Source organism: Anomaloglossus baeobatrachus, unplaced genomic scaffold (assembly GCF_048569485.1).
Source record: "Anomaloglossus baeobatrachus isolate aAnoBae1 unplaced genomic scaffold, aAnoBae1.hap1 Scaffold_45, whole genome shotgun sequence".
NCBI classification, from domain to species: domain Eukaryota; kingdom Metazoa; phylum Chordata; class Amphibia; order Anura; family Aromobatidae; genus Anomaloglossus; species Anomaloglossus baeobatrachus.
In genome coordinates this window covers 368077-381282 of record NW_027443837.1, presented here as the reverse complement: position 1 = coordinate 381282, position 13206 = coordinate 368077, and the positions used below count along the sequence as shown (strand labels likewise).

General features: G+C 49.5%; 2 pseudogenes; one reads left to right on the top strand and one right to left on the bottom strand.

Annotated features, from left to right (window-relative positions):
* Positions 1-458: 458 nt before the first annotated feature.
* On the top strand, positions 459-665 carry LOC142280255 (U2 spliceosomal RNA; annotated as a pseudogene).
* Positions 666-12999: 12334 nt separating this feature from the next.
* Positions 13000-13206, bottom strand: LOC142280254 (U2 spliceosomal RNA; annotated as a pseudogene).

Below are 13206 nucleotides of genomic sequence, written 5' to 3'. Positions count from 1 at the left end.
GCCTGTCCTGTCCTGTCCTGTCCGTCCGTCTTTTTGTATCATGAATTGGAAAGACTGCAAGGGGGAGGGGAGGTGCTTGTGTCCAAAAGGAGGAGTTATTCAGATTCATTGCAGTGGGCGGCGGCTGCAAAAAGCACCATTCTTCTTGTTTTTGCTCTGCAAAACAGCCTTTTCAAGGGTTGGCTTGGTGACAAAATGTCTTCTGTAGGCGTGGGTTTGTCTCCCTCTCCCTAAGATGTGTCCGGTATAGGCCAGGGTGCCACTCAAGGCCGTAACCAATTCGGGTTATAGCTTCTCGGCCTTTTGGCTAAGATCAAGTGTAGTTTCGGAGGACGCTACCTTGGTCGGTACTGGAAGGTGCCTGGGATTGCACGTCTGCCGGCCTTGAGGAAGTGTGTGCGCCTTCTGGTGACACATAGCCCTCTTGTGCCTGGACGGTTCCCAGGCAACGGGAGGCGATCACCTTTGTTATTTTGAAGTCCTACTGATAAACAGAAAAAAAAAAAAATTAAATCTGTTCTTATCAGTTTAATATCTGATACGTCCCCTCTCTGGGGACCATATATTAAATGGATTTTTAGAACAAGGAGATGGAAAAAATCTTGCTCTGTCCACTGCACGCATTGACCTGGTATTGCAGTACCTCCAGGACCGGTGCACCCCTTCTTAACCCAGTTTCCAAAAGCAGAACTCAATTCACCTGATTCAAATGAGCCCCATTAGTGAATTGAAAGAAAGCAAAAACTTTATATGCACCTCAATTTGGCCAATTCACTTTTCACACTTTCACCCTTTTTTTTATCTTTCACACCTTTTACTTGCTTTATTGATGCAAAAAGCTGTGCCAAATAGCAAACTCATCTCCACTCAACTTGACCAACTCTGCTATGTCCCGTGCAGTATCTTATTCTCAGTCTTATCTAGATCATTTGCAATTGAATAGAATAGATCCCTTTTGGCTACTTATGACTGTGTAAAATATGTAGTTTTACTGGGCTGGGATGAGAGAATCCATTGAAGCATGGTGTAGGGATTGTGGTTCCTGTGTGCTAAGAAGAGAGGCTGGCACCAGCCAGAAAGCCCCATTGCAGCCAATAATCACTTAATAACTTTTTCAACTTGTCATCATATGGGAGGCCCCGTTGTTGGTAGACGTGCACCTTCTCAGTGAATGGCCGGTGAAATGCAGGCAACTCGATCTCTTCGAGGTCATCATCCTCTGGCCCCTCTTCCGACAGGTGGGGCATCCGGGAGAGTGCATTGGCATTGACGTTGGTACGGCCGGCCCGGTACTTGATGGTGAAATCGTAGTTGGCTAACCTGGTCACCCACCGCTGCTCCAACGCGCCCAGCTTGGCCGTATCTAGATGGGTCAGCAGGTTATTGTCTGTGTACGCGGTGAACTTGGCTGCTGCCAGGTAATGGCGGAACCGCTCGGTGATAGCCCACACCAGTGCCAAGAGCTCAAGCTTGAAGGAGATGTAGTTCTCAGGGTTCCTCTCAGTCGGTTGGAGTTTTCGGCTAGCATAAGCTATTACCTTTTCCCTTCTGTCTTGGACCTGGGATAGAACAGCCCCCAAGCCCACATTGCTGGCGTCGGTGTAGAGGATGAATGGGCGGCTGTAGTCAGGGTACGCTAGGATTTCCTCTCCGGTCAGGGCTGTTCTCAGCTGGCGGAAGGATTCCTCATGCTTTTCTTCCCACACCAATGGGGCTACTAGGGATCTACCACCCTTGGTCTGTCCTACGAGGAGGTCTTGCATGGGGGCAGCCATCTTTGTGTACCCCTTAATGAAGCGACGGTAATATCCCACCAGGCCCAGAAACTGCCTCACTTCCCTCACTGTGGTCGGTCTCGGCCAGTCTTGGATGGCGGTGATCTTCTCGGGGTTGGGGGCGACACCTTCCGCACCAACCACATGTCCTAGGTACTGCACTCTGGGTTTCAGCAGATGACACTTTGAGGGCTTCAACTTCATCCCATACTTGGCAAGGGACGCGAACACCTCGGCTAGGTGCTCCAGGTGGGCTTCATACGTCTGTGAGTACACAATCACATCATCCAAGTACAGCAAAACGGTCCCATAGGCAGTCTTCTCTCGGTCTTCCGGTGCCACGGCCACCTGCAAGTACCCGCTGGTGAGGTCAAGGGTGGAGAAGTAGTTAGCGGTTCTCAGCGAGGCCAGGGACTCTTTGATGCGGGGCAGAGGGTAAGCATCCTTATGCGTTATCTGGTTAATCTTCCGGTAATCCACACACATCCGCATGGTGCCATCCTTCTTCTTAACCAGCACCAACGGAGCGGCCCAGGGACTACAGCTGTCCCTAATAACCCCTGCCTCCTTCATGTTCCTCAACATGTCTTTGGCGCATTGGTAGTGCGCAGGGGGAATAGGCCTGTATCTCTCTTTAATAGGGGAGTGTGTACCGGTAGGGATGTGGTGTTGAACCCCTTTAATCTGCCCAAAATCTAGAGGGTGCTTGCTAAAAACCCGCTCATACTCCTGTACCACCCGGTATACCCCTTCCTTGTGGTGTATGGGGGTATCATCAGTGCCGACATGTAGCTCTCGATACCACTCGCCTAACTCCCCCAGGGATGAGTGGGAACCGGCAGCAGGCGGTGTGACCGGGGGAACGGCTTCATGGATCGTGTGGGGATCTAGAGTGAGCAATTTGGCAAGGGTAGCGTACCGGGTGGTGCATGAATGCACACATATTGGTTTTATAATCTTATTGTATTACTTTATATTCTTATTTCACTTGTGCATATCTCCACCATAATCCTGGCTAAGAAATATAGCTTTTTTTGGGGTACACAGGTAGTAAGGTCTTCTTTCTATTTCTTTAGGGGTGATATAGCCTGGTGGAACTCTAGACCTCTAACATTATATATGCACCCTTTTTCTTTATGGTTCTTGGACACCTTATAACATTCTTCCATACATATATATCTTTCTCATAAATTATAAATAATTAGGCATTTTTATATATTTTATTTACATTTTCATAAATAACTTTTTACAAAGCATGGGGGACATTCTCACATACATATAATTTTCATGTACGCATTCTGAAAATTTACGCATAAACCGTACACACTCCTTTTTGTAACAATTTCTATAACTCATTCGCTGAACTCTCATCCCGGATATTCATTCTTACACCGAATTTCCTGTTATAACACAACATTCATGATTTTTATTCAATTTATTTTTATTTTTTAGGTTTATTAGTAGTGATGAGCGAGTACTAAAAAGCTCGGGTGCTCGAAGCTCGGGCCGAGCCTCCCAAGATACTCGTGTACTCGGCCCGAGCACCGAGCCCAATGTTATCCTATGGGAGACCCGAGTATTTTTGTGAAATGACCACCGGCAGCATGTAGAAACCCTAAAAATGGCACAAAAGTCTCCGAAGAGTGCTCAAATGACATGGCAACAGCATGGGGAAGACCCCTTGAAGCATTTATCACTCAAAAGTCACAGCTGTGAATAATTTTGTCCGCGTTTTACGCCATTTTTACGGACTCACCAGAAAACCTTCCAAAATGACACCAAAATGATTTTTCATAGCGGAAATGTTAAGGGCACATACCCAATAGTGAGATAAAGCTAATGTATGTTACTTTTTGAGATCAATACATGAAAGATTTTACGTAAAACATTGTGTGGCACTCCGATGTCCCTGAGAAGAGACGTACATAAAGGCCTCTGAGTCTAATGTGCCCATTTTGAGGAACTGAGTCTTTGTAGTATTTTCCTTTGCCAGGGCAGTCCAAAATTGTGAGGTTCACCAATGCCCCTGCATACAGACGTGCATGATGGCCTGTAAACCTGAAGTGCCCATTGTAAGGAAGTGGGTCTATTGTAGTATAACCCTTAGGCAGGGCAGCCAAAAATTGGGAGGCTCCACGTTGTCCCTGGATAGAGACGTGCATGAGGGCCTCAAAACATTAAGTGTCCAGTGTCAGGAAGTGGGTGTATTATAGTATAGCCCTTAGGCAGGGCAGCCAAAAATTGGGAGGCTCCACGTTGTCCCTGGATAGAGACGTGCATGAGGGCCTGTAAACCTGAAGTGCCCATTGGAAGGAAGTGGGTCTTTTGTAGTATAGCCCTTTGGCAGGGCAGCCAAAAATTGGGAGGCTCCACGTTGTCCCTGGATAGAGACGTGCATGAGGGCCTGTAAACCTGAAGTGCCCATTGGAAGGAAGTGGGTCTTTTGTAGTATAGCCCTTTGGCAGGGCAGCCAATAATTGGGAGGCTCCACGTTGTCCCTGGATAGAGACATGCATGAGGGCCTCAAAACATTAAGTGTCCATTGTCAGGAAGTGGGTGTATTATAGTATAGCCCTTAGGCAGGGCAGCCAAAAATTGGGAGGCTCCACGTTGTCCCTGGATAGAGACGTGCATGAGGGCCTGTAAACCTGAAGTGCCCATTGGAAGGAAGTGGGTCTTTTGTAGTATAGCCCTTTGGCAGGGCAGCCAAAAATTGGGAGGCTCCACGTTGTCCCTGGATAGAGACGTGCATGAGGGCCTCAAAACATTAAGTGTCCATTGTCAGGAAGTGGGTGTATTATAGTATAGCCCTTTGGCAGGGCAGCCAAAAATTGGGAGGCTCCACGTTGTCCCTGGATAGAGACGTGCATGAGGGCCTCAAAACATTAAGTGTCCATTGTCAGGAAGTGGGTGTATTATAGTATAGCCCTTAGGCAGGGCAGCCAAAAATTGGGAGGCTCCACGTTGTCCCTGGATAGAGACGTGCATGAGGGCCTCAAAACATTAAGTGTCCATTGTCAGGAAGTGGGTCTTTTGTAGTATAGCCCTTTGGCAGGGCAGCCAAAAATTGGGAGGCTCCACGTTACAACGACAGGAGACCCGCTCCTTTGCAATGGGAACAATGTTTTGAGGCCCTCATGCACGTCTCTATGCAGGGACAACGTGGAGCCTCCCAATTTTTGGCTGCGCTGCCAAAGGGCTATACTATAATACACCCACTTCCTGACAATGGACACTTAATGTTTTGAGGCCCTCATGCACGTCTCTATCCAGGGACAACGTGGAGCCTCCCAATTTTTGGCTGCCCTGCCAAAGGGCTATACTACAAAAGACCCACTTCCTGACAATGGACACTTAATGTTTTGAGGCCCTCATGCACGTCTCTATCCAGGGACAACGTGGAGCCTCCCAATTTTTGGCTGCCCTGCCTAAGGGCTATACTATAATACACCCACTTCCTGACAATGGACACTTAATGTTTTGAGGCCCTCATGCACGTCTCTATCCAGGGACAACGTGGAGCCTCCCAATTTTTGGCTGCCCTGCCAAAGGGCTATACTACAAATGACCCACTTCCTGACAATGGACACTTAATGTTTTGAGGCCCTCATGCACGTCTCTATCCAGGGACAACGTGGAGCCTCCCAATTTTTGGCTGCACTGCCTAAGGGCTATACTATAATACACCCACTTCCTGACAATGGACACTTAATGTTTTGAGGCCCTCATGCACGTCTCTATCCAGGGACAACGTGGAGCCTCCCAATTTTTGGCTGCCCTGCCAAAGGGCTATACTATAATACACCCACTTCCTGACAATGGACACTTAATGTTTTGAGGCCCTCATGCACGTCTCTATCCAGGGACAACGTGGAGCCTCCCAATTTTTGGCTGCCCTGCCAAAGGGCTATACTACAAAAGACCCACTTCCTTCCAATGGGCACTTCAGGTTTACAGGCCCTCATGCACGTCTCTATCCAGGGACAACGTGGAGCCTCCCAATTTTTGGCTGCCCTGCCTAAGGGCTATACTATAATACACCCACTTCCTGACAATGGACACTTAATGTTTTGAGGCCCTCATGCATGTCTCTATCCAGGGACAACGTGGAGCCTCCCAATTTTTGGCTGCCCTGCCAAAGGGCTATACTACAAAAGACCCACTTCCTTCCAATGGGCACTTCAGGTTTACAGGCCCTCATGCACGTCTCTATCCAGGGACAACGTGGAGCCTCCCAATTTTTGGCTGCCCTGCCAAAGGGCTATACTACAAAAGACCCACTTCCTTCCAATGGGCACTTCAGGTTTACAGGCCCTCATGCACGTCTCTATCCAGGGACAACGTGGAGCCTCCCAATTTTTGGCTGCCCTGCCTAAGGGCTATACTATAATACACCCACTTCCTGACACTGGACACTTAATGTTTTGAGGCCCTCATGCACGTCTCTATCCAGGGACAACGTGGAGCCTCCCAATTTTTGGCTGCCCTGCCTAAGGGCTATACTACAATAGACCCACTTCCTTACAATGGGCACTTCAGGTTTACAGGCCTTCATGCACGTCTGTATGCAGGGGCATTGGTGAACCTCACAATTTTGGACTGCCCTGGCAAAGGAAAATACTACAAAGACTCAGTTCCTCAAAATGGGCACATTAGACTCAGAGGCCTTTATGTACGTCTCTTCTCAGGGACATCGGAGTGCCACACAATGTTTTACGTAAAATCTTTCATGTATTGATCTCAAAAAGTAACATACATTAGCTCTATCTCACTATTGGGTATGTGCCCTTAACATTTCCGCTATGAAAAATCATTTTGGTGTCATTTTGGAAGGTTTTCTGGTGAATCCGTAAAAATGGCGTAAAACGCGGACAAAATTATTCACAGCTGTGACTTTTGAGTGATAAATGCTTCAAGGGGTCTTCCCCATGCTGTTGCCATGTCATTTGAGCACTCTTCGGAGACTTTTGTGCCATTTTTAGGGTTTCTACATGCTGCCGGTGGTCATTTCACAAAAATACTCGGGTCTCCCATAGGATAACATTGGGCTCGGTGCTCGGGCCGAGTACACGAGTATCTTGGGAGGCTCGGCCCGAGCTTCGAGCACCCGAGCTTTTTAGTACTCGCTCATCACTACTAATAAACCTAAAAAATAAAAATAAATTGAATAAAAATCATGAATGTTGTGTTATAACAGGAAATTCGGTGTAAGAATGAATATCCGGGATGAGAGTTCAGCGAATGAGTTATAGAAATTGTTACAAAAAGGAGTGTGTACGGTTTATGCGTAAATTTTCAGAATGCGTACATGAAAATTATATGTATGTGAGAATGTCCCCCATGCTTTGTAAAAAGTTATTTATGAAAATGTAAATAAAATATATAAAAATGCCTAATTATTTATAATTTATGAGAAAGATATATATGTATGGAAGAATGTTATAAGGTGTCCAAGAACCATAAAGAAAAAGGGTGCATATATAATGTTAGAGGTCTAGAGTTCCACCAGGCTATATCACCCCTAAAGAAATAGAAAGAAGACCTTACTACCTGTGTACCCCAAAAAAAGCTATATTTCTTAGCCAGGATTATGGTGGAGATATGCACAAGTGAAATAAGAATATAAAGTAATACAATAAGATTATAAAACCAATATGTGTGCATTCATGCACCACCCGGTACGCTACCCTTGCCAAATTGCTCACTCTAGATCCCCACACGATCCATGAAGCCGTTCCCCCGGTCACACCGCCTGCTGCCGGTTCCCACTCATCCCTGGGGGAGTTAGGCGAGTGGTATCGAGAGCTACATGTCGGCACTGATGATACCCCCATACACCACAAGGAAGGGGTATACCGGGTGGTACAGGAGTATGAGCGGGTTTTTAGCAAGCACCCTCTAGATTTTGGGCAGATTAAAGGGGTTCAACACCACATCCCTACCGGTACACACTCCCCTATTAAAGAGAGATACAGGCCTATTCCCCCTGCGCACTACCAATGCGCCAAAGACATGTTGAGGAACATGAAGGAGGCAGGGGTTATTAGGGACAGCTGTAGTCCCTGGGCCGCTCCGTTGGTGCTGGTTAAGAAGAAGGATGGCACCATGCGGATGTGTGTGGATTACCGGAAGATTAACCAGATAACGCATAAGGATGCTTACCCTCTGCCCCGCATCAAAGAGTCCCTGGCCTCGCTGAGAACCGCTAACTACTTCTCCACCCTTGACCTCACCAGCGGGTACTGGCAGGTGGCCGTGGCACCGGAAGACCGAGAGAAGACTGCCTATGGGACCGTTTTGCTGTACTTGGATGATGTGATTGTGTACTCACAGACGTATGAAGCCCACCTGGAGTACCTAGCCGAGGTGTTCGCGTCCCTTGCCAAGTATGGGATGAAGTTGAAGCCCTCAAAGTGTCATCTGCTGAAACCCAGAGTGCAGTACCTAGGACATGTGGTTGGTGCGGAAGGTGTCGCCCCCAACCCCGAGAAGATCACCGCCATCCAAGACTGGCCGAGACCGACCACAGTGAGGGAAGTGAGGCAGTTTCTGGGCCTGGTGGGATATTACCGTCGCTTCATTAAGGGGTACACAAAGATGGCTGCCCCCATGCAAGACCTCCTCGTAGGACAGACCAAGGGTGGTAGATCCCTAGTAGCCCCATTGGTGTGGGAAGAAAAGCATGAGGAATCCTTCCGCCAGCTGAGAACAGCCCTGACCGGAGAGGAAATCCTAGCGTACCCTGACTACAGCCGCCCATTCATCCTCTACACCGACGCCAGCAATGTGGGCTTGGGGGCTGTTCTATCCCAGGTCCAAGACAGAAGGGAAAAGGTAATAGCTTATGCTAGCCGAAAACTCCGACCGACTGAGAGGAACCCTGAGAACTACATCTCCTTCAAGCTTGAGCTCTTGGCACTGGTGTGGGCTATCACCGAGCGGTTCCGCCATTACCTGGCAGCAGCCAAGTTCACCGCGTACACAGACAATAACCTGCTGACCCATCTAGATACGGCCAAGCTGGGCGCGTTGGAGCAGCGGTGGGTGACCAGGTTAGCCAACTACGATTTCACCATCAAGTACCGGGCCGGCCGTACCAACGTCAATGCCAATGCACTCTCCCGGATGCCCCACCTGTCGGAAGAGGGGCCAGAGGATGATGACCTCGAAGAGATCGAGTTGCCTGCATTTCACCGGCCATTCACTGAGAAGGTGCACGTCTACCAACAACGGGTGAACCTGGATCCGCTGCCCCGACAGGACTGGCAGGAAGCTCAGGACCAGGCACCTGCTGTCCGCCTGGTCAAGACTCTAGTGGAACAGGGTTCTGCTGGGATAGACCCTGCTGCCCCTGCCGAAGCCCAACGTCTGTGGCAAGAACGGACCCGGCTATACCTACACCAGGGGAAGTTGTATCGCGAGCTGATTAATCCAAAGACTCACGAGAAGATCCGCCAGCTGGTGATTCCCCAGGCTAACGTGCCCACCGTCCTGCAAGCATACCATGATGGTGCAGTGCACTTCGGGTGGAAGAAGCTAGAGATGTTGTTAAGAGAGCGGTTCTATTGGAGTGGAATGCGGGAATCTGTGGAGGCCTGGTGCCGAGAATGTGGCCCTTGCGCATTGAGAAGGAAGGACGAGGCCAGCCAGAAGGCACCCCTACACCCGATCATTACACACCAACCGCTGGAGCTGGTTGCCCTTGACCATGTAAAGCTCACCCCCAGCCGAAGTGGGTACACCTACGCTCTGACCATCGTAGACCACTACTCGAGGTTCCTGGTGGTTGTCCCAGTTAAGGACTTAACCGGCCGCACCGCTGCTAAGGCTTTCCAGGCTTATTTCTGTTGACCGCATTGGTACCCAGAGAGGGTGCTTACCGACCAGGGTCCGGCCTTTGAAGCAGAGGTATTCCAGGAATTCTGCCAGTTGTACGGCTGCAAGAAAATCCGGACCACGCCTTACCACGCCCAAACCAATGGCATTTGTGAAAAGATGAACCACTTGGTCCTGGGCCTCCTCAAGACGTTACCACTGGAAGAGCGGAACCTGTGGCTGGAGAAGCTACCTGACCTGGTCGATATGTACAACAACATCCCTTCCAGCTCTACGAAATGCACTCCAGCATACCTGATGAGAGCTCGTCCCGGCCGGCTACCAGTGGATCTGGAAATGGGCTTGGAAGCTTCAGAAGCACTCCTGTCGACAGCTGAATGGGACACTCGGCGGAGGACACAGTACCGACAGGTCCAGGAGTATGTTGAAAAGAACTTGTGCCGGAGTCGGGGACAACAGGAGCAGTGCTTCAACAAGAAGGCGCCTGCCGGTTCCTTCCAACCTGGGGATGTAGTGCTGAAGCGGAAAAGAAGGGCCCACAAGCTGGATGATCAATGGGAAAAAACCCCGTATGTAGTCCAGCCCACAGGATGGGAGAATGGGAAGGCCTACCAGATCAGCCGTGACCAGGGGGGGACTTTGGCCACGGTTTCCCGAGACCACCTGAAGAAGTGCCCACCAGCATTGAGAGTAGCGGATGAGGCTCCAGTTCCCAGTCCAGTGGAGAAGGAAAAAGAGGTAATCCACACCATGATGGGTGATTTTCCAGCAGACTGGCCTACACAGAACGGTGCGGTGATCCTTCCAGTGATACTGTTCCCACAACCCGTGGATGAAGAAATGATGGAAACGGTTAACCGCGAGCCAGTGCCCAGGGATGTACCTGTACCCAGCTCCCCTACGCCTCCGCCTGCCCCACATGATAACAGGGAGGAGGAACTGACTGTTCCCTCTGCCCCACTGCCTGTCACCACTGACACCGGACCCCGAAGGTCCACTCGCCCCAACCTAGGTAGACCCCCACTTAGGTACAGGGAAACTACTCTTTAAAAGGGGGGGGGCTTTATGTGTTGAGTGTACCAGTTTGAAAGTTTTAAATGATAAGTAAAGATGATCAACCAAAGAAGTTTACCTGATTGAACCGTGATTAAACCGGCCGTTGCCGGCAACTGTTGTCCCCGTAGGGACTGTGCAACCATTGCGTAAGGAACTGCTTACGGACAAGCCCGAGAACTTGCAGGGCAACCACAAACTTAGTGCAATGTAAATAAAAATGTTTGTTGGCTTGACACCGTTACCGCCTCCGGAGAGGCTGATTTGGGAGGATGGGCCTGGAGGAAAGGGATGGCCTAGGCCCGCCACTACCGTAACCGGTGGCGATCCTCCGGGGGTTCAGGGGTCCCCTTGGACGTGGGCCCCCTGAAAGAGACAGAACCCGCTCGGTCAACTTGGTGCTGGACTGGGGTCAAGGGGTGCTGCCCGCTTCTTAGGGGCAGCATCAGGGCCAGGTTGTTTGGGTGGGAGAAGAGCGGAAGCTGTACCGTTGTAAAATGTTTATGATGCTTTTACATGTTTTACCGTTTTATTCTTTTTCAGTTGTGAAAATAAAACCGGTGATGGACGGGCAGCCCGCGGACGGTCTGCATTTTACTATAGGGGAATGTGGCGCCCTGGACAAGCCAGGTCGTCACAGGTACTACACCAACACACTCTACACTCCGGCTAGGCACACCGAAGCTAAACACAAATCCTAGTTGCCTTCCTCCAGGGGCTGATGTCCACACCAGGGGGTGGGCCAGGCGGTTGATCCCACCCACCGAGGAGTTCACAGTCCTGGAGGCGGGAAAAGGAGTCAGATTAGAGATCAGTTTTGGAGTTAGAGAAGTGAAGAGGAGAGGAGACTGACCGTGTCCGGGTGTGTGGCCCGGGCACTCAGCAAGGTTGGCAGACGGTGGTGACCTTCTGCAGGAGAGGCTGATTGGAGTGAACCGTACGGACCGGGGATGGGCGGTGGCCCGCCGGTACCAGATCGGGGAGTGAAGAGAAGCCAGCACCATCCGGCAGGGCCTACGGACCCCGACCAGGCTAGGAGTCACCGTAAAACCGGTCAAATCCGTTAGCGACAGGAACCTCCAGGGTTTCCCAGCAGTCAAGACCCGATTGAAGGCAACAGCTCACACCGTAGAGGGAAGCACAGTCACCGCCAAGGCTACAGTTCCCAGGGCCAGAGCCTGCGGGCAAAAGGGGCTCCCTCAGCATCCATCCAAGCTGGGGAGCGGGTTACCGGTGGGAAGCCCGCTAGATTTTGGGGGAATAAAAGGGGTCCAACACCACATCCCCACAGGTGCACACCCACCCATCAAAGAGAGCTATAAGCCAATACCACCTTCACATTGCCAGTGTACCAAGGACATGTTGAGCAACATGAAGGCGGCTGGGGTTATCCGTGACAGTTGTAGCCTTTGGGCAGCTCTGTTGATCCTGTTAAAAAAGAAGGACGGCACCACTCCCCGTATTGAGGAATCGCTAGCTGCATTGAGAACTGCAAATTATTTTTCTACCCTTGATCTCACTAGTCACTATTGGCAAGTGTCCGTTGCTGAGGCAGACCGGGAGAAGACCGCCTTCGCCACCCCTATGGGTCTCTGCGAGTTCAAAAGCATGCCCTTCGAGCTGTGCAATGCGCCAGGAACCTTCCAGAGGCTGATGGAATGCTGCTTGGGACAAGATTTTAGGGTGTATAAAAAGGGAGATTAGATCCCGTGATCCCAACGTATTGTTACACCTCTATAAATCACTTGTAAGGCTACATCTGGAATATGGGAACCAGTTTTGGGCTCCACATTTTAATAAGGACATTCAGAAGTTAGAGTCAGTTCAAAGGTGGGCAACTAGACTACTACAAGGAATGGAAGGCCTCCCATATGATGACAAGTTGAAAAAGTTATTAAGTGATTATTGGCTGCAATGGGGCTTTCTGGCTGGTGCCAGCCTCTCTTCTTAGCACACAGGAACCACAATCCCTACACCATGCTTCAATGGATTCTCTCATCCCAGCCCAGTAAAACTACATATTTTACACAGTCATAAGCAGCCAAAAGGGATCTATTCTATTCAATTGCAAATGATCTAGATAAGACTGAGAATAAGATACTGCACGGGACATAGCAGAGTTGGTCAAGTTGAGTGGAGATGAGTTTGCTATTTGGCACAGCTTTTTGCATCAATAAAGCAAGTAAAAGGTGTGAAAGATAAAAAAAAGGGTGAAAGTGTGAAAAGTGAATTGGCCAAATTGAGGTGCATATAAAGTTTTTGCTTTCTTTCAATTCACTAATGGGGCTCATTTGAATCAGGTGAATTGAGTTCTGCTTTTGGAAACTGGGTTAAGAAGGGGTGCACCGGTCCTGGAGGTACTGCAATACCAGGTCAATGCGTGCAGTGGACAGAGCAAGATTTTTTCCATCTCCTTGTTCTAAAAATCCATTTAATATATGGTCCCCAGAGAGGGGACGTATCAGATATTAAACTGATAAGAACAGATTTAATTTTTTTTTTTTTCTGTTTATCAGTAGGACTTCAAAATAACAAAGGTGAT